This window comes from Cupressus sempervirens, chromosome 6 (assembly GCF_028749045.1).
Source record: "Cupressus sempervirens isolate cs-2001-9-10 chromosome 6, ASM2874904v1, whole genome shotgun sequence".
Taxonomy (NCBI): Eukaryota; Viridiplantae; Streptophyta; class Pinopsida; order Cupressales; family Cupressaceae; genus Cupressus; species Cupressus sempervirens.
The window spans coordinates 195,494,518-195,515,036 of NC_143123.1; positions in this window are offsets into that span (position 1 = coordinate 195,494,518).

The window sequence follows — 20,519 nt, forward strand, 5'->3', positions numbered from 1 at the left end:
AGAGAAGTGGTCCTCGATCTTCAACCTGACAACATTGAGAGATTCTTCCATCTCCTGAGAGCAGATCAATTCATTAGGCTCTCCTACAAATCAGTAGAGAGATGGTATAGGGAACATACGAAGCAGGCGACAGATATTATACAGTCATCTTATCTCATTGAGAGACCTCCTCAAGGAAGGATAACAGGCAAAGTGGATATGACTCAGGGATATATGAAGGAGGATATTGGTTACTCCATCATCCTTTTGAGCAGAGTCATGGGTTTTTCCGTAGTAAGCCACCTTAGTACCTTCATGATCAACTTCATTGAGACCATCAAAACAGAAAATATACCATTAGACTAGGCTACCACACTAAGTGAAAACTTTTGTGAGCAATTAAGGATGGTGAAGGACAAGAAGAAGTTTTATATGATGTCTTACATAGTATACCTACTTGTAGCAAGGGCAACAGATTGTCCTGGATTGTATAGAAAGGGCAACATGCAAAATCCTAATGCCTGGCCTTACATAGTCTGCCCTCAATTGGTGAAGAAGAAACTATCTGCTCAAAGTAAGGAATGTAGAATCGTGAATGATGCGTTTATTTTTGCGATCATTTGATTCATTGAAGGAGATTATGGAAAGAGGCTATCTGATGAAGCAAAAGCACAGATAACAACTCTTAGGGCCTATTTCATTTAGTTTAAGATGTTTACATACCTGCGGGTAGGTGGTGCCACTATCAACCCCAAGAAACTCCCCAGATATCTAAGTGACAAGCTAGTGCAATTGGAGATTTCCCGATAGATTGAATCTGCATATGAAAGGAGGAAGAGACAAAGAAAACCATGTTGGACATGGCCTCTTGTCATTGGACCATACCAGGTAAAATGAAAGCAAGACATTTTGATTTTTGAATGGGAATGGAAGAATTATCCCCTTGAGGAGTACAATTCCCCTAGGATACATTTTGATAATGTTGGGAAAGTAGAGAGTATGGTTGGAAAAGAGTTTCATCATGAAGATGCTATTGAAGATCATTGGATGAACGTGAAAAATGACTATGATATCCGCATACGAGATTATTGTAGGATGACTTTGTATCTGGCAGAGAAGACCCTCAATCTAAATATTCTAGAGCAAATAAGGCAACAAGATTCTAAGGAGCTATTGGACCCCCTGTTCAACTTAGAAAAAATCAGAGAAAGACCCATTATGAATGTAAAAGTTGATAGGGAGGAGGGTGATGATATCAATCATCGGGAAAGACATGTGGTTAGAATGACGAAGGAATGGATGAAGTAGCCTTTTTCACTTGATCCCATACCTGACACTGTAGTCTTCCCTGCTCAAGCCCGCCCTGAGAAAGGTAGAGGAAGGAAAGTTACAGTTCCTACTTGTGTGCTCCAATCTCCCATCAGACCAAAGACAGTATACCAACTTGACCACCCAGTTGGATACTATCATCCTCCAGAGAGGACAAGAAAGAATAAAAGGAAGAGGACTTCCCTGCAAAGAATTCAAGTAGAACAGGGTGAAGTGCAAGCACCTTCCCATCAGCAATGAGAAGAGGTACAATGATCTGAGGATATCAGAGCTTCTCAAGTCTAGGATAATCCTCCACTGCCTCCCTTTGTGCCTACCCAATCAGAAGAGGAAGAGATTTAGCAAGTTTCTATCCCTCCGGCGCAAGAAGAACAAGCTTCCCCTTCTGCCTCTATAAAACAAAAGAAGATTAAGATCTGAATGAAGAAAAGGAAAAGGGTGACTAAGAGAATGGTGCCTTTTCCTTCTATTCCTAAAACCATCCTAGAAGAAGAAGGAGAGGAAGATGAGGAGATAGATGAAGAGGAAGAAGTGCCCATACAAAGAAGAACCTGGCTAGCTAGAGCCATGAAGGAAGAAAGGAGAAGGAGTACCTCGAGCATATCACCATCCACTCAGGCAATACCCTTACAAGTCTATTCTTTGAAAGATGAAGTGCAATAGTGGGTAGATGAGAAAAGTGAAGAAGGGGATAATGTATTTAAAATGTTTGATTTTGACTTCATGCCTGTGGGAATGACATTAATTGATGGCAAGATTAGGCGTACTCCTACCAATCAATCTCAACAGGAAGGTTGGATGCAGATACCACCAGGCACACAAGGTCTGGATCCTACTCACCCATCTTCACTACAAGCTATGATGGTAGATAAAGGTTCGATTACTCCCCGACTTCTAGGATCAGAGGAACAAGATCAGAAGGAACCATCACAAGAGGAGCAACTAGAACAAAGGGCAACCAATGAAGTGTCAAAGGAGGGAAAAATAGCTGAATAGTCTCAATCACCTCTCCAAGATACTGAGGTGCAAGCTTCCAAATCCACTGAGACCAAGCAAACAAAAGGAGAGCCCTCACAGACAGAAAAAACTCTGAGGAGGAGTGATAAGGGGAAGAAAGTTGCAGAACATACTCCCTCATCTTTAATAAGAAGACCTCTGGCTGAACACACTCCAAGGTGGCTGCAAAAAGAATTCATAAGAAGCTCCAGACCTAGATTCCAAGCCTTAGAGGAAGACATTTATGAGATTGCAAAAATTTTGAATAAACCTGAGTCTCGACACATGAGGCATTACTATTGGCATTCATTACAAGTACATAGAATAGCCCAGAGTCATTTGTATAGGTAGTTGTTCCTCCTAGAGATACAGACATAGAAAGCCTTGGTCCCAAGGATTATCAATTGGAAAATGTCATGTTGGGAAAACCCACACAGGATGCATCTCGATTGATGGTGACCATGGGAATTAAGGAAATCATGAAGAATATGGGGGAGGATGAGATGGAAATCCAAGCACTTTGAAGGCAGGTTGAGATCCTAAAGGGATATTTGGCCGAAGTCATTGGTCCTCTTGATCCTGAGCGCCCTAAGGAGACCTTGAATACTATTCTTAGAGAAGGGGAACCAATCCATATGGATCCATTTTTGAGACCCTGTCAGCAATGGCGGGAGAGTTTTGAGGAAAAAGGAATCATGATTACCACAGCAAACCTAAAGATGCACACAAGAAAATGTGAATAAAATGGTGGCAATTTTGAAGTAGAACTTCAGCATTATTGATGAAGTACGGACCTAGAGAAAAGATTTACAGACTCTACAAACCATAAAGGGACGAAGGTACCAATTTTTGATTGATGTATATACGAGAGATGAATTAGATATGATTGATGACTGGATAGAAAAGATAGCAAATAGCAACAAGGTAATAGAAACATTACATGATGAAATTCATCGGCTCAACGATCAGGCCTGAGAGCAAATTTTGGAAGCAGAGAGACACTATAGTGATGCTTGTTTGGATATTTTTGAAGATGAGGAATGCGAGAGATTGCTACCAGTAGATACAATAGTGGAGAATTTTAAGAAGATTTTTGTGGAAGTTGATGACGAGGAGGACATCCGACAGGCCTTCAAAACTGAGGAAGCATTGTTAGAGTTGGATACCAAACTTGGGGATTTTGCTAATACCTAAATTGAGGTAGACAATTACAGACAAAAGGTCAAGGACATAAATGAGGCTTTGGATTTATTGTATGCAGCCAAAATCACTGAGATTATAGAGAAATTCAAGGGCAAACATCCAAACATACCTTTGGGATGAAGAAGAACAAAACCCAGATGCCAGAATTTCAATTTTGACACTTAGTGAAATTTTGAGATTTTGACCCAGTCGAGGTCCACAGCTTCATAGCTATGCAGGTCTGCAACTCTTCAATTCCAGAAGTGTACTGATAGTTAACTATTAGTTCCAAAAATAAAGCTTTCCATGTATCAAAAATGCAACTGATGGCAGTTTAACTTCGACTAACGCCCTGTGAAGGATCAGCTTCTAATTTTGGCATCTCCAGACACTTCCACTTCGACTCAGAGCTTTTGCACACTTTTCTCTCATAATTTCTTTGTTTTTTGACATTTCAAGGCTCATGCATCCAATTAATGAATATAAAATGGATGGAGTCCTACTAAGCACTAGTTAGATAGGTAGTTTGTATATAATTAGTTTGTTTTATTAGTTTAAAATCATCTAATTCCATGAAGATATCTCTCACTCTCAACACAAATTGAGGAGACAATTTCTTATAAATACCCTATTGTAATATGTAATCAGGGCCGATGTTATTATGCAATAAAGTTATGCTTTTGGTGCTCGCATTTGGAGTGTAGTTATTCTTGCCCGGATGTGTCATTGTTTTGTGAATTTTATTCATGAGATTGTGATTGAGCCAAAGGTTTATTGCATTTTTTCTGGTTGTGTGATCTTTTAGTTCTGGTGTTTACTACAGATTTACGAATTTTGCTAATGTACCAAGCTTGAGAAGGAATCACCAAATTATGCCTGCATAACTCTCTATCTCGCATGAGTGCACTTTCTATAGCCTTGCGATTTGATGCAAAGTGAAGCATCATTCGGTTATTGAAATTTCCCATTGACGATTATATCAGTGGAATCTAGAAAGCGCTGCTCTTATTTTTATTGGTTTCCTACCTATTCCTTTGAAAGCTTAATTCCCATTGTGTTGTTTTCTGTGGTTTATGTTTGTTAGGATTTTAATTTCATGTTATTTGCTTTCAAATTCAAGATATTTGCTTTCAGTTATCGTTATTTTCTTTATTAACCCCCTCATTAGAATAGGATTTCATACTAGTTGCATCGTTAGATTGCATTCATAAAAAATACAAAATACAAAAACATAGTTCTTTTTAGTGTTATTTTTGAAACAGCGTGCAAATTCTTCATTTACCTGAAGTCAGAACGATCCAGCAAAGGCCTCCTTGTGAACAATCACATTTATCTTTAACTGAGAAGATTTCAATGCATCGTAAGACAACTCAAAACCTTGGAGTTGATTCACAAGATTGGCTTTTCAAGAGAGGAATTCGCAAGAATTCCTGCCGTTTAGCATCGTGTAAAATGATAGCTCAACAAAAGTGGCGCTAGAAGGAGGGCCTACATTTCTGATTTTCGGAATAAGAGAAAATTTGCCAAAGTTTCAAAATTCTTCACTTTCTTGCAAATTTAGAAATTTTTTGAGTTTGTCAAAAATTCAGGTACGCAGGTCGGCAGGTCCACAGCTACGTAGGTCCGCAGGTCCATAGAATTTTGTGGTGTGCTTCTTTTTGTGAGAAAGTGTGCTTCTACAGAGGTGCACTTTTTCTAGAATTGATGCAAACTGGAGGATTTTGATCCAGAGTCCCCATTTCAGCGAGCGTTAAGATCCTCACCAACTACACACGAATTCCTTAAACTTACTCATTTTCGTAAGACATGTAGTGATAAAGAAATTCCACGAATTCAACCACTTCCTTTTGATCTTTCATCATCTTCTTCAGTTCCACCTCCACTCCAACCACCTGGTGGACCACCACATATTCCAACAGTTCCACCACCGCAACCACCACCGTTAGGTCTCCCAAATCCTTCAATGGCCTTTTTTGTAAATGTTGTAGACACACCCATCAACTTGAGAGGTGCACTTCATGACCTCCCCAAGAATCTTGAGAAGTTTTTCCCAAGGTTCATTTATGGAGAAACACGAACTGCCAAAGATCACATCAAAGTCTAGTCAAAGAAATTTGCAACTGAAAGCAAATTGCCAATGAGGGTGTGGTTCTTCATTTATTCATGTACTCTTTAGGGGAAATTTCCTTTAGTTGGTACTTTAATCTGCCACCTGGATGCATTAGAGATTGGGACACCTTCAAAAAATTATTTTTAGAACAATTCAAAACTTTCATCAATCTAGCTGTGATACATCAACAATTCATATCTATCAAAAAGGACCCAGCCAAGACAGTTTCACGCTTTAACCATCACTTTCATATGGCATACTACAAGTTAGAAATGCCATACACTATACCAAAAATAGTTGTTATCTAGATTTATTTCAATGCAATGGACCATCTTATAGCTATCTTTCTAAGAAGACTTCCTGTAGAAAATATTGACACATTGGATAAAGTCTTCGCGAAAGCGATCACTTTCACCAAACAAGCCAATCCCAATGGAGGAGGATTGATGCTTCCCACACAAGTTATTATAACAACACCGACATACCCAACCATAACACCCACTGTGCCTAGCCAATTCATACCCATGAATCCAGTTCCACTACAGTAGATGCCTGCTCCACAAAATCCAACTTTGACATATCCATGATATGAACCCCCAAAAGTTGCTTTCTTCAAACAAAAGACAACAACTCTAGCTGAGGCAGACAACAATTTTGCCTCTGAGTTCGGCCAGATGAAAAAGACTATGTCACAAATGAACAATGTGCTAACTCACTTAAGGTTGTCACAAGGACAAAATAACAACTTTCAAAGAAACAATGTTGGTCCTTACAACAACAACAATTACAACCAAAATTTTGCTGGAAATAATAACAATGTAGGAAACAATAATGGGGGAAACAACTTTAACAATGGCTTCCAAAGATAAAACCGATAGTGGAACACACATCCGAATAATGGAAGCATTCCTATAGATAACAACAACAACAACAATGTTCAATATGTTGATATCAATCAATATGATGACAGTCAAAATGCCCCAAATAGTGATGGTTCGTGTTATAACGGAAGTCAAGACATGATTGAGGATCAACAAGAAAATGATAATATCCCTCCTATGCAGTTTAATGCTATGCTATTAGATTCTTACGAGTCCACACAGAACGCACCAGTTGAATAACCAACTAGTGAGGAATTCTCTTTTCCATTTAGCCAGGAACCAGATATTCAACATGATGAGATGTTTGCTTTTCACAATGATAATCGAAACACCTACAATTTGCAAAATAGAAAAGAACCTTTGACGGATGGGATTCCTCCAGGACTAAAATCGACTCCTCCCGATCTGAGAGTGAGTAATAATTTGGTGCCAATTCAGGCCCCCATATGGAGGACAACTGAATCAGAATCAAACAACGGTTCCTACAATCTTGAAAAATCCAACGTGGTCTACTAAGAAATATAATGTAGTAGAAGATTTGAAATGAACTAAGGTCAACATGTCTATGTTTGACATGTTGCAAAATTGTCCTTAACAACGGGAAGCATTAATGAAGACCCTGGATCATACAAAGGTACCTTAGAACATGAATACTATTTCTCAAAAAGCAGTACCTCAACAGGTCAACGCTTCAGAAGCAATGTCGACTATGTTTAAGGACAAGGTTGAGATGCCTCCATTTCTACTAAGTATTAGAATATATGGGAAAAATATTTACAATTGCCTAATCGATTCAGGAGCCTTGTGTAATGTGATGCCACTATCGATAGCACAAAGGTTGGGAGTAAATCCCCAGCCTTCCAATCGAATAGTAATACAACTAGATAAGACTGAGGTGAAAGTGATTGGTGTGCTGAAAGATGTCCGCATACAGTTGACAGTCGACCCTAGGATTCAAGATGTTATTGATATACATGTGGTTGATATACCTGAGACGTACGAATTACTACTAAGCAAGGAATGGACAAAATGTCTAAGAGGATGGTTCTCTACAGACTTCACTCAGTTATGGTTACCGTGGAAAGGGTTGAACAACCAAATCAAGATAGATGTGGAACCAAAGTTAAAAACTATGGTTACTGAATATAATGCTCCTAATGAAGTAGCATTCTTGCAATCAGATCTAGGTTCTTATAAAGTGATGGCTTTCTCAACCAAAATATCAGATGATCAAAAGTCCAAGGTTTCAATTCCAAGGCAAGAAGTTGTAATGCAGTTTGTAGACAACATGGTGGCTAATCTACAATGTTTAGAAGAGGAAGCTGACCCCAGTATCCTACTTCTCCCAGGATTTTTTCGATTGCATAAAGTTAGCCATTCAGAGTTCGAATGTTCATCATGCCAAGAAGCAGTTGCTAAGGTATTAACACAAATGATGGAAGACAAGAGCGATAACATGCTGAAAGATGAACCCACAGAAGATCAAGCCCCTGTAAACATATCTGAATCTCTTGAAAAAGTTGAAGAAGAAATCGAAGACTTGAACGCATCATATAGTGATACCTCTTCAAATGGTGGAGGTTTGTCTTCTCCTCCATCGGGGATGATCAAAATCAAAAGGAGAAGATGGTACGTGAAAGGGCAAGGATGGACTTTAGTAGTTGTTCATCCAATAGCCAAGGTGGATGAAATCAAGGAATTGATAGGGGAAATCAAAGATAAACAAGGAAAACATACACTCCCGGTATCAAAGAGCGACAATGGAAAATTAGTAAGTCCACCCTGAGAGAGATTAAAGTGGGTACCTAAGAGACAATCTTTTCAAGCCCAAGTAAAGGAGAAGATGAGAACAAATAAACACAAAGTTAGAAAACCCAAGGAATGCTCAATATGGACACTTTGCTTTGACGGTTCCAAATGCAAATCGAGAGCCGGCACGGGTATTGAGTTGGTCAATCCTAAAGGTAAGTCTTTCTATGCTGCATATCGATTACAGTTCAGATGCACGAATAATGCTGCAAAATATGAAGCATTGATTTGGGGACTCCTTTTCACTTTGGAAAAGGGGGTTAAAGCTCTCATCATTGAGGGAGATTCTTAGTTAGTGGTGAGACAAGTAAAAGTGTTATACTCCTCCAATCATAAGAGGTTGCTCACATACAGGAAAAGAGTATGGGATTTAATGGATGATTTTGAAGCTTTGAATGTGAGATCTATTCTGAGAAGGAAAAATATGGTAGCAGATGCTCTGGCTATTTTAGCTAGTGCATTACAACCAGTTGAAAGAACCAAATTGAAAAGATTTTTAGTCAAATTGGTTGCTATTCCATCCATTCTAGATAATATCATGAACTTCCAAGTCTTTCAGGATGATCAACATATACTCAAACTTATCATGAGCAATGGCCACTTTAAAGGGCAAGAAATTGATGACACGTCAGACAATAAACCTAAGAATGATGAAATTGAAGATGAGGATGGGATTCTAAATTTAAAGACTAACTCTATTCCTAAGGGGATGGTTGAGTTGGAGCGCATTTTTTACCGAGAAAAATCAACACTTAATAAGAGAACGACTGAAGGAAAAGGAATAGAGGAATGTGACTCATACAATTTGGGCACTGAAGGTGATCCTAAAATGGTAAGGGTCAGAAAAGCATGCACTCAACAAGAAAAAGGAGATATGCTTAAATTACTCTCAGAGTATAAAGATGTCATTGGCTGGAGCTACGAAGAGCTAAAAACATATGATCCCGAGATTATGACACATGACATTCCGTTGAAACCAGATGCAAAGCCTTTCCGTCAAATGAAAAGGCCTGTCAATCCTATCATCGAACCATTGATAATGAAAGAAGTTCAAAAACTTCTCGATGCCAAGATCATTTTCCCTATCCGTCATTCCACATGGGTGGCCAATTTGGTACCTGTATGGAAGAAGACTGGAGAAATTTGTCTTTGTGTTGACTTTTGCAACCTCGACCTGGCATCTCAAAAGGACAATTATCCTTTACCTTCACTAGATGAGGTCCTACAAATCATAAATGGTTCAAAAATGATGTCCTTCTTGGATGGATACTTAGGATACAATTAGATAATGGTTGACGAAGGAGACAGACTAAAGATAGTATCCACAGCTAAGTGGGGAACTTTCACCTATAGAAGAATGCCTTTTGGGCTGATCAATGCAGGGGTTGCATTTCAATGAGCCATGGATGAAGCTTTTAAAGGATTGATAAAAAAATGTATAGTCATCTATATGGATGACTTGATGGTCTTTTCGAAAGATCTAAGCACTCACATTGCGGATGTGAAACAAGTATTCAACAGATGTCGCAAGTACGACATATCTCTCAATCCTAAGAAGTGTTCCTTCGGTGTCACTAAAGGAAAGCTCCTAGGTCACATCATTTCTGAAGAAGGGATCTCCATTGATCCTGATAGAATTGAATCTATTCTAAAGCTATCACCTCCCCACTGTCGGAAAGAACTCAAGTCTTTCTTTGGGAAGATCAATTTTGTCCAAAAGTTTATAAGTGGATTTGTAGAAATAGTCCATCCCCTTAACAACTTACTCAAAAAGGGGGCTAAGACAAAATGGGTTCCTAAAATTAAGAAGTCATTCGAGAATATCAAAGTGGCCATTTCTACGGCCCCAATACTGGTGAGTCCAGATTATGGGTTACCTTTCAAAATATACTCTTTTGCCTCAGAAGATTCATGTGCTGGAATCCTTACACAAAAGAAAGAAAAGGAAGATGAAAGGCCTATTGCTTTTATGAGTTGTCCTCTTAAAAATACTGAGTTGAAATACTCTAACCTTGATAAACAATCCTTTGCGTTAATCAAGGCAGTGAAGAAGTTTCATCACTACATACTCAGAAGTAAAGTGTATGCAATAGTACCTGATCTAGTAGTAAAGATGCTTTTGATGCAAAATGAGCTTGGTGAAAAGAGAGGCAAATGGATGGTGATACTTCAAGAATTCTATCTAGAGATTCAATCTATGCAATTGGTTTGAGGACAAGGATTGTCTAAAATGATAGCCAACAACCAGGATGGGAATAAAAAGGAATTCAAGTTTGACAATAAAACAGATGACAAAGGTCAAGAGAAAAGGATTGTAATATCTCAAGTTGACATTGACCAAGGTGTGGTAACATATATTTGGTACCATGACATCGTTTATTACCTCCTAAAGAATCAATATCCCAATTGGATGAATAGCTCACATTGTAGAGGACTCAAAATGAAATGTGAGTCTTATATGCTATGTGATAGAAAGTTGTACAAAAGGAATTACGAAGGGATATATCTCAAGTGCTTAGGTTGTGAGGAAGCCAAGGAAGTCTTAGAACATTTTCACGACAAATATGGTATAGGACATGGTTCGGCAAAGCAACTGCTCACATGATTCTAAGATCGGGCTATTTTTGGCCCTTGATATTTAAAGACACTTTCGAGCACGTACGTTCTTTCCATATTTGTCAAACTAGTGCCAATAAAGAAAGGAATCCAGCGATGCCCTTACAGCCTATATTTGAGATACACCCCTTTGAAAAGTGGGGGTTGGATTTTATTGGTCTGATCAACCCACCATCATCAACGAGACACACATTCATTCTCAGAGCCATGAATTATTGTACAAGATGGCCGAAAGCAGAAACCTTTAGGAATTGTACTGCTAAGGTGGTGACTGACTTCTTAGAAGAACATATTGTCACTAGGTTCGGGATGCCATTTTCCTTGGTATGTGATAATGGGTCTACTTTTGCATTAGCATTCTTGACCCAATGGGCATTTGAAAATCAAGTCATTATAAAGTTTTCTTCGAATTACTACCCTCAGGGAAATGGGGTAGCAAAATCCACAAACAAGAACTTGATTACGGTTATAAAATGATTATTGAAGGAAAACCTAGAGATTGGCATACACAACTTAAATATGCTCTATAGACAGATCAAGTAAGGATCAAGAATGCTTTGGGAACTTCTCCATACTTTCTTGTCTATGGACAAGAACCAGTATTTCTGCTCAACCTCAAAATTCTTGTTTTGAAGTTCATGAGTGGATATGCTCAAGATGCTAAGAAAGTACAGATCAGACTGATGAATCTTTTAGAAATGGATGAGAAGCAGTCAGCTGCACTAGAACACATGGCTAAACATCAAGTTGTTGTCAAGAGGTGGTTTGACAAGAGGGCCACAATAAAATCCTTCAGGATTTCTAACCTTGTTCTACTTTGGGATAAGGCAAAAGAAAAGTCGAGCAGCCATACCAAGTTTCAACGCTTGTGGATGGGCCCGTATCAGATTGCGAAAATTCTCAACAAAAACACTTTTAGGCTAAGTTCCTTATAGGGGGAATTTCTACCTTTGCGCGTAAATGGGAAATTTCTAAAACATTATTTTGAAGCCTAAAAAAAATAGTTAGATTTTATTACTACATCTAGGTTAGATTCTCATTTCTGCAAGTGTGTTTCTTTCTCAAGTGTGTTTGTTTTCAGTTGTGTGTTTGCTTTTAGTTGTGTATTTTGTTTTCAAAGTTGTGTCAGTCCTTGGGGGTAAGGTGTACTTGAGATTTTTCTCAAGATTTTACTAACCACTCTTTGGTCCTAATTTTAGGAAGAGGTATTTCTTTGTCAAAACATTTGGACGATTGTGCATTTTACACCAACTGAACAATGGACATTTCTTATGGAAACAAGGGATTTTTAGTCAGGAAATCAGAACTCTAGACCAATAAGTTCTCAACACTTTGCAAGATTTTAAACTTTGATAACTTTTGGTGTTGTTGAATTCAAGTCAAAGATGATGAGAGATGATCCAACCTTTAATTGGTTCAAACAAGAGGGGTCTCCTCGAAAGATTGCTAAGATCATTGATTGGCATGGGAGTTTCTAAAGAGTTCTAAAAGAGGAACACAAGGGATGTTCATAAGAGATCGAATCCAAGAAATGACACCAATGTCCTAATTGCACAGTCTAAGCGTAGTCAAGATACAAAAGATTAAAAAAAGAAGAGTACAGTGTTAAGACTGAAGGATTCCAAAGATCTAAAATGGCAAAAGATACATTCTCAAAACAGAATATCTTACATTCAAACTATTTCTTCATCAAAAATAACGCTTTGTATGACATGGAGCAATTATTAAGATTGCCAACAATTTAAAAGAACGTGACATCCCACCAAGAGCCCTTGAACTAAATCTCTCATCTGGCCAAGCAATTGATTGATTAAAGTCTTTATGGAGATTCCAAACGAATGAGCTAGGAGGAGTGGAAGATCGTTTTCAACTTATCAAAAAACTTGGATACACTGCATCCTAAGGCATCAAAGGGAACGAATACACATTACACACACTGAGCTTGAAAATTTCAAGTCCTGATGTTTTGACTGTGAAGTCATTTGAAATAAGCTCGAGATGTTCGAAGTTTGGTTGGTGTTTGACACATGTTGGAGGAATGTTTGCTGATAAAGAAATGCCTTAGACATTTCTTCCTTTTTTCGGGGGCTATTTGTTGTGGTGTCCACAACACACGTCCCATTCCTCAATAGGGATCCCCTACCTTTTTTTGACTCCCAGACTCACAGTTTGAGAGTCGGGAGAAGGTATTTGATTATAATTAGAGTGTTAAAATTTTGAAAATTAGAAAAACAAAAAAAATTAGAAAATTAGAAAAATACAAAAAAATTATAAAATTAGAAAAACCCCAAAAAAAAAAATTAGAAAATTAAAATTAAAATAAATAAAATTTTCCAATGCACACGTCGGTCAGATGCACGTCGTGCATCGATGCTCGCACCATGGCGCACCATGCACCCGGCCCAGCGCGGGGGTTATAAAACCCCCCCTTTCCTTTCATTTCATACTAAATTCCTCAACTATAGAAGTCTTGATTGTAAGGTAACCATCGCGCTTGCCTATTCACTATGTGCGGCGCAACGTGCGCCCGCGCCTGCTAACTCTTTGAGCACGGCACAACATGCGCTCGCGCCCTCTAACTCTTTGTATGCAGTGTGCGATCGCACCCATGCCCGCACCCTATTGCATCCTTCGCGGCGTAAATCTGTGCCCTGGCTCTCCTGTGACTTGCGCGCCGCAAATCTGTGCCCTGGCTCTCCTGTGACTTGCGCGCCGCAAATCTGTGCCCCAGCTCTCTTGCAACTTGTGCACCGCCTTCCGCCTACGCCTTCCTACACATGGTGCAAATGCTCACCTAAACCACCTTCTGCCCTCGTCGCCTATTTTCAATGTTGTGCGCTCAAACCCGCACGCCTCTGCAAATCAGTGTTGCACACGTCCCGCTGCCACACAAACGTGCCTGCATGCAGTGTGCGCTCACACCTGCGTTGTGTGCTCACATTCCCCCCGCATGCGCACCGCGCACTTCATTAAATGCCCTACCCCTTTCAAGCCCCCATGCACCTACTTGAAACACTTGCCCCGTGCCTCTTGCGCTCACATCCACCTCGTACCCCCACACATTTTTTTTTAAAACTTTTTTTTCAAAAGAAAAAAAATAATAATAATAAAATTAAAAAATATATATATATATATAATTAAAGAAAATTCAAAATACCTAAAGGGGACTTCTTTTTTTCCCTATGCCTTTTTTTTTAATGTTATATTTTACACTTTATTTTTGAACTAATAATGTTTTTTCTTGTGTCATCCAGATAATCAAATGGCGTCCACATCTGGAGTAGCACCCAAGCTTGTAGTCTTCAAGTTCCAAGGCGTACCATCCAAATCAAAATTTCACGATGATTATGCCGAGATCTAAGATATTGACCTGGGACACACTAACTTAGGGGAATTCCTAAAAACTTGTAATAAGCCAACCGAGAGGTCAAATCTGGTATCCTCATTGATACGTTCCAGGTTGGTGAACACAGCGTCACATCCCATATCAGTGCAGTCAGCAGAACTAGTAATGACTTTGGCACAACATTTCGTTCTTGAAGAGAGAGTGGTGAAAAGTGTGATAGGAGAAGTGGTCCTTGATCTTCGACCTAACAAGATTGAGAGGGTCTTCCATCTCATAAGAGCGGATCAATTCATTAGGCTCTCCTACGAATCAGTAGAGAGATGGTATAGGGAACATACGAAGCAGGCGACAGATATTATATAGTCATCTTATCTCATTGAGAGACCTCCTCAAGGAAGGATAACAGGTAAAGTGGATATGACTCGGGGATATATGAAGGAGGATATTGGTTACTCCATCATCCTTTTGAGCAGAGTCATGGGTTTGTCTGCAGCAAGCCACCTCAGTACCTTCATGATTAACTTCATTAAGACCATCAAAATAGAAAAGATACCATTGGACTGGGCTACCACACTAAGTGAAAACTTGTGTGAGCAATTAAGGATGGTGAAGGACAAGAAGAAGTTTTATATGATGTCTTACATAGTATACCTGCTTGCAGCAAGGGCAACAGATTATCCTGAATTGTATGGAAAGGGCAACATGCAGGATCCTAATGCTTGGACTTACATAGTCTACCCTCAACTGGTGAAGAAGAAACTATCTGCTCAAAGCAAGGAACATAGAATCGTGAATGATGCGTTCATTTTTGTGATCATTTGATTTATTGAAGGAGATTATGGAAAGAGGCTATCTGATGAAGCAAAAGCACATATAACAACTCTCGGGGCCTATTTAATTTAGTTTAAGACGTTTACATATCTGCAGGTAGGTGGTGCCACTATCAACCCCAAGAAACTCCCCAGATATCCGAGTGACAAGCTGGTGCTATTAGAGATTTCCCAGCAGATTGAATCTGCATATGAAAGGGTGAAGAGACAAAGAAGACCTGGTTGGACATGACCTCTCATCATTGGACCATACCAGGTAAAATGAAAGCAAGACATTTTGACTTTCGAATGGGAATGGAAGAATTATCCCCTTGAGAAGTACAATTCCCCTAGGATACATTTTGATAATGTTGGGAAAGTAGAGAGTATGGTTGGAAAAGAGTTTCATCATGAAGATGCTATTGAAGATCATTGGATGAACGTGAAAAATGACTACGATATCCACATACGGGATTATTGTAGGATGACTTTGTATCTGGTAGAGAAGACCCTCAATCTAAATATTCTAGAGGAAATAAGGCAACAAGATTCTAAGGAGCTATTGGACTCCCTGTTCAACTTAGACAAAATCGCAGAAAGACCCATTATGAATGCAGAAGTTGACAGGGAGGAGGGCGATGATATCAATCATTGGGAAAGACATGTGGTTAAAATGACGAAGGAATGGATCAAGAAGCCTTTTTCACTTGATCCCATACCTGACACTGTAGTCTTCCCTGCTCAAGCCCACCCTGAGAAAGGTAGAGGAAGGAAAGTTACAGTTCCTACTTTTGCGCTCCAATCTCCCATCAGACTTGAGATAGTATACCAACTTGACCGCCCGGTTGGATACTATCATCCTCTAGAGAGGACAGGAAAGAATAAAAGGAAGAGGACTTCCCCACAAAGAATTCAAGCAGAACAGGGTGAAGTGCAAGCACCTTCCCATCAACAACGAGAAGAGGTACAAGGATGTAAGGATATCAGAGCTTCTTAAGTCCAAGATAATCCTCCACTACCTCCCTTTGTGCCTACCCAATCAGAAGAGGAAGAGAGTCAGCAAGTTTCTATCCCTCCGGCAGAAGAAGAACAAGCTTCCCCTTCTGCCTCCATAAAACCAAAGAAGATTAAGACCCAAATGAAGAAAAGGCAAAGGGTGACTAATAGAATGGTGCCTTTTCCTTTTGTTCCTGAAGCCATCCTAGAAGAAGAAGGAGAGGACGAAGAGGAGACAGATGAAGAGGAAGAAGTGCCCATACAAAGAAGAACCCTGCTAGCTAGAGCCAAGGAGGAAGAAAGGAGAAGGAGTACCTCGAGCATATTACCATCCACTCAGGAAATACCCTTACAAGTCTCTTCTTCAGAAGATGAAGTGCAACAGTGGGTAGATGAGCAAAGTGAAGAAGGGGATGATGTATTTAAAACTCGACTTGGAGAACTTTCAACTTCATACTCTAAAAACATAGAAGGTTAATAGTTAAAAGTTAAACCAAAAGTATTAAGTAATTAATGGTATTAGGTACTTTACTAATAGTATGTACAATGTACATGTAAACGACATAAAGAGCCAAGACTCAATAATGTAGTATTGTACATAACAATAATATTTAAAAAAAGTGAAAATTTATTACATTAATATACATTTGATAAATTTGTTCATTTTAAATAAATTAATTAATAAAAATAAAACTTAATTATCGATATGATTTTCAAGTCAATTTGTGAAATGCTATCGTTGTTGTCAAGAGTCATCTAGAATCATGACACTTGTCAAGGACACATGTCATGATTCTAGAGTTTCTTGACAACAGTGATAACGGACCCAAAATTTACCCGAAATTTATCCTGGGTCATTGTCATTGGCATTGATCTGCCTTTTACTTAACAATCGCAGCATTACCGAGTCGGGATTAAGTAATATTTTTTTAAAAGACTAAACATAATTATTAATAAATTAATCGAGTCTTGACACTTAATTGAGCTTTGCAATGACCAGACACGTGTCACAATTTTGGATTAATCTAGGCACATGGGAAAACATTTTCCAAATCGGCCCAAAATTCATCTCGAGCCGTCAATCTTTCTTTTAGTCAACAGTCGAGATTTCGAGTAGAATCTTGGAGTACACGTGTCCCAATTTCAGGTTAATTTAATTATTTATATTTTAAAAAATTATATAATTATATATATATATATATATAATATAATTTATAATAATTATTATAATCGTTATAATATAATATAAATAAAGGAGATTTTCTTTTCTATTATAGAAATGATTTTCTTTTCTGTCATAAACTTTTTATTGTAAAGATGATATGAAAAATTCAATGAAGATATATTAAATTTTATAAAATAAAATTGGTGCAAGATATGAAACAAGTGCCATTAGTACTTGCCTTTAGTTTTTATATAAATCTAATTTAAATTTAATAAATTTATTATAATATATAAAATATTTTAATTAATAAAAATGTTATATAACTATATTTTTCCGCAATGATGTTAATTTAAATTTAAATTTTATTCATAAATATAATCGTTGATAGATATGTTCTATTACATATATATCATATGGTTATAATTATATTATATTATATTAAAATAATTATATTATATGTTCTATTATATAATAAATAACTATAATATAAAATAATAATATCTTTATAATAATAAAAAATCTTAAATGATTATATAATATAAGTAATATTATTTTTAATTGAATGACAAAAAATATATTATAATTTATAAAAAATATATTATTAAAATATAAAATATAAACCAGTGCACTTACATTAAATATATATATATATATATATATATATATATATATATATATATATATATATATATTAACGTTAATGAATCACATTGAAAATGAAATATTTAGCTCTTAGCCCTAAGCCTATCGTCAAGTACTGATAATAAATTATAATGGCAATAGTTTAATTTAAATAAAATAATTAAAATTTAAAAAATATAATTACAAATGTTATATTTTTATTCATATTTATTATATAGTTTCAAAATTAATATGTAATATAGTTTAATTATCTATAAATTATTAACATATATTGATAATTGTGATAATTGTTTTGATTAAGTAAAAACAGGTTTTAAAGGACCTGAAACCTTTACATCAACGGAATTCTAGAGATAAACAAAATAATAGAGCAACAGTGAAAAGTATCCAACAGCAAATTGAACCAGACCTCCAACAAAAACATCCAAGAGGTCACAAAAGATAGAGCTAGAAAAGATAGCAAAGTATAAGAAAAGAACAACAACCGACCAGTTAAGAAGTATTTATTAGGTCAACAGCCTGATCGACTAGAGTTTGCATGTTTTCAGCAGTAGCCTTCACCTCATCCTTCTTACTGATCTCCTCATTCTTCTTAGAGTGAGCACTAGTATGTTTTCTTGGTCCCTGAGAGTCAGCCACTGAATTGGAATCCTGGCCCTTATCAGGTTCATTCCTTTTCAAGAGAATACTCACATTATCCACCAGTTGTTTAACCAATTTCTCCATGTTGCCCATCCTAGGTTCCAGTTTGGACACCTTACCCTGAATGTTGCTAATATCCTTATCCATGACCCTTTGTTTGGCTTTGATCACTAGGACCTTATGCATGAGATTTTTCACTTCTTTAGCATTCCTTATAACTTTCGAAAGCTTGTCAATATGTTGAACTAAAGTTCACTCCCCTCTGAAAGTTCTACTCAGTTGTTCCATTTCCTTACCTAGCAACTGCATTTGCTACTTGAGGATACCAATCTCCTTCAAAATAGAACCTAGGTTGCCAAATAAACCCTTAGAAGACCCTCTCCGGCCTTCAGCATTATCACCCAAGTTTGACATATGCCCCTGTTCTCCATCATCCTCATTGTTTGAATCCTCATTCTTCTTTGTTTTACTAACCTCCTATCACCTTAAGGATTTTCTTTTCCTCTCCATCCGTCAAGCCAAAGGCTCATCATCAAAAGGATCAGAGGTCTGCTCATCTTGACAACCTTTGCCCTTTCCTTTGCCACCACTCCTCTTATTGTAATGGTCTTTGAAAATTTCCTCCATAAAGTCACTTTCTCGATCATGATTAGAATCAACATCTTCAATAGTCTTTTCTTCTTTTTTGAACTTCCACCCAAACCCTTTTTCGAGCTAACCATACCCCCTTCAACTTTGTCTTGCATCTTAGAATCATAGCCCTTTTCCTTAATGCTCCCTTTTGTATCTTGATCAACCCCTTTCAAAGTCTTGGGTTTTATAACTTTTTTGGATTTTAACAAATTCATAATCAAAACCATGAGACTCGCATGGTAGACATGCTCTCCATTTGGGTCATTTTGAATGGCTTGTGTAGAAACACTTAGAGACTACAATAGATAAAAAGGGAAATTGATCCTAATATCATGTCGAAAATGATTTGCCAATATAAAGTGATAACCATACAATTTTGTGAATCTCTCATCCAGAGTCAAATATTTCAAAATCATAAAGAGAAGAAAATGCCAAGGTCAAGAAACAGAGGTCGGGTTATAATATAAGTTACCTATTTTAATCAGTTGATTCTTCTCGTGTTCTATCTCCACAAAGTCATCAATGACCTTATCTAAGAGCTTCCTTTCCCTATAAAAAATTATCCCATCCATATCCAACCATGTTGCCTCTACAATGACCTCTTCGGTGACTTCTATATGTTGATTCCTGACCATCACAAAGCCATCCTTCCATGATTTAACGAATTGGTGTGCAATTGCAGGGTTATTTCCTCTGAGCCTCTCCATGTAAACAATGAAGTTGCCACACCTTAGAATGTCCCACACCTCTGGTTCATTCTTCCACTCCACACAAATAATTGTGATAATTGTTTATAAACATAATTATTAATAATATTAACTGAGTCTTCCAATGAGCAGACACTTGTCACGATTCTAGATGAATTTAGGCACATGGGAAAACATTTCCCAAATGGGCCCGAAATTCATCTCGGGCCATCAATTTTTCTTTTATGCAACGGTCGAGATTTTAAGTAGAATCTTTGAGTAAATGTGTCCCGATTTCAGGTAGAAATAGACTTTATCTTCAATCTTATAAAATTTGGTCCAAAATAAAGCCGTGGTCATTGAAAAGAATTTACATAGCATATTAATTAATATAGAGAAAAATGTTGAAATAAATATTGTTAAAGAAATTGTTATTAATTATTATTATTTTACTTTTAAGCTTGAGCATGTCAAAATCATGATGTTACTTTAATTTTATATATATATATATATATATATATATTTTATAATTATTATTATAATAGTTTTAATATAATATAAATAAAAGATTTTCTTTTCTATTATAGAAATGATTTTCTTTTCTATCATAAACTTTTTATTGTAAAGTTGATATGAAAAATTCAATGAAGATATATTAAATTTTATAAAATAAAATTGGTGCAAGATATGAAATAATA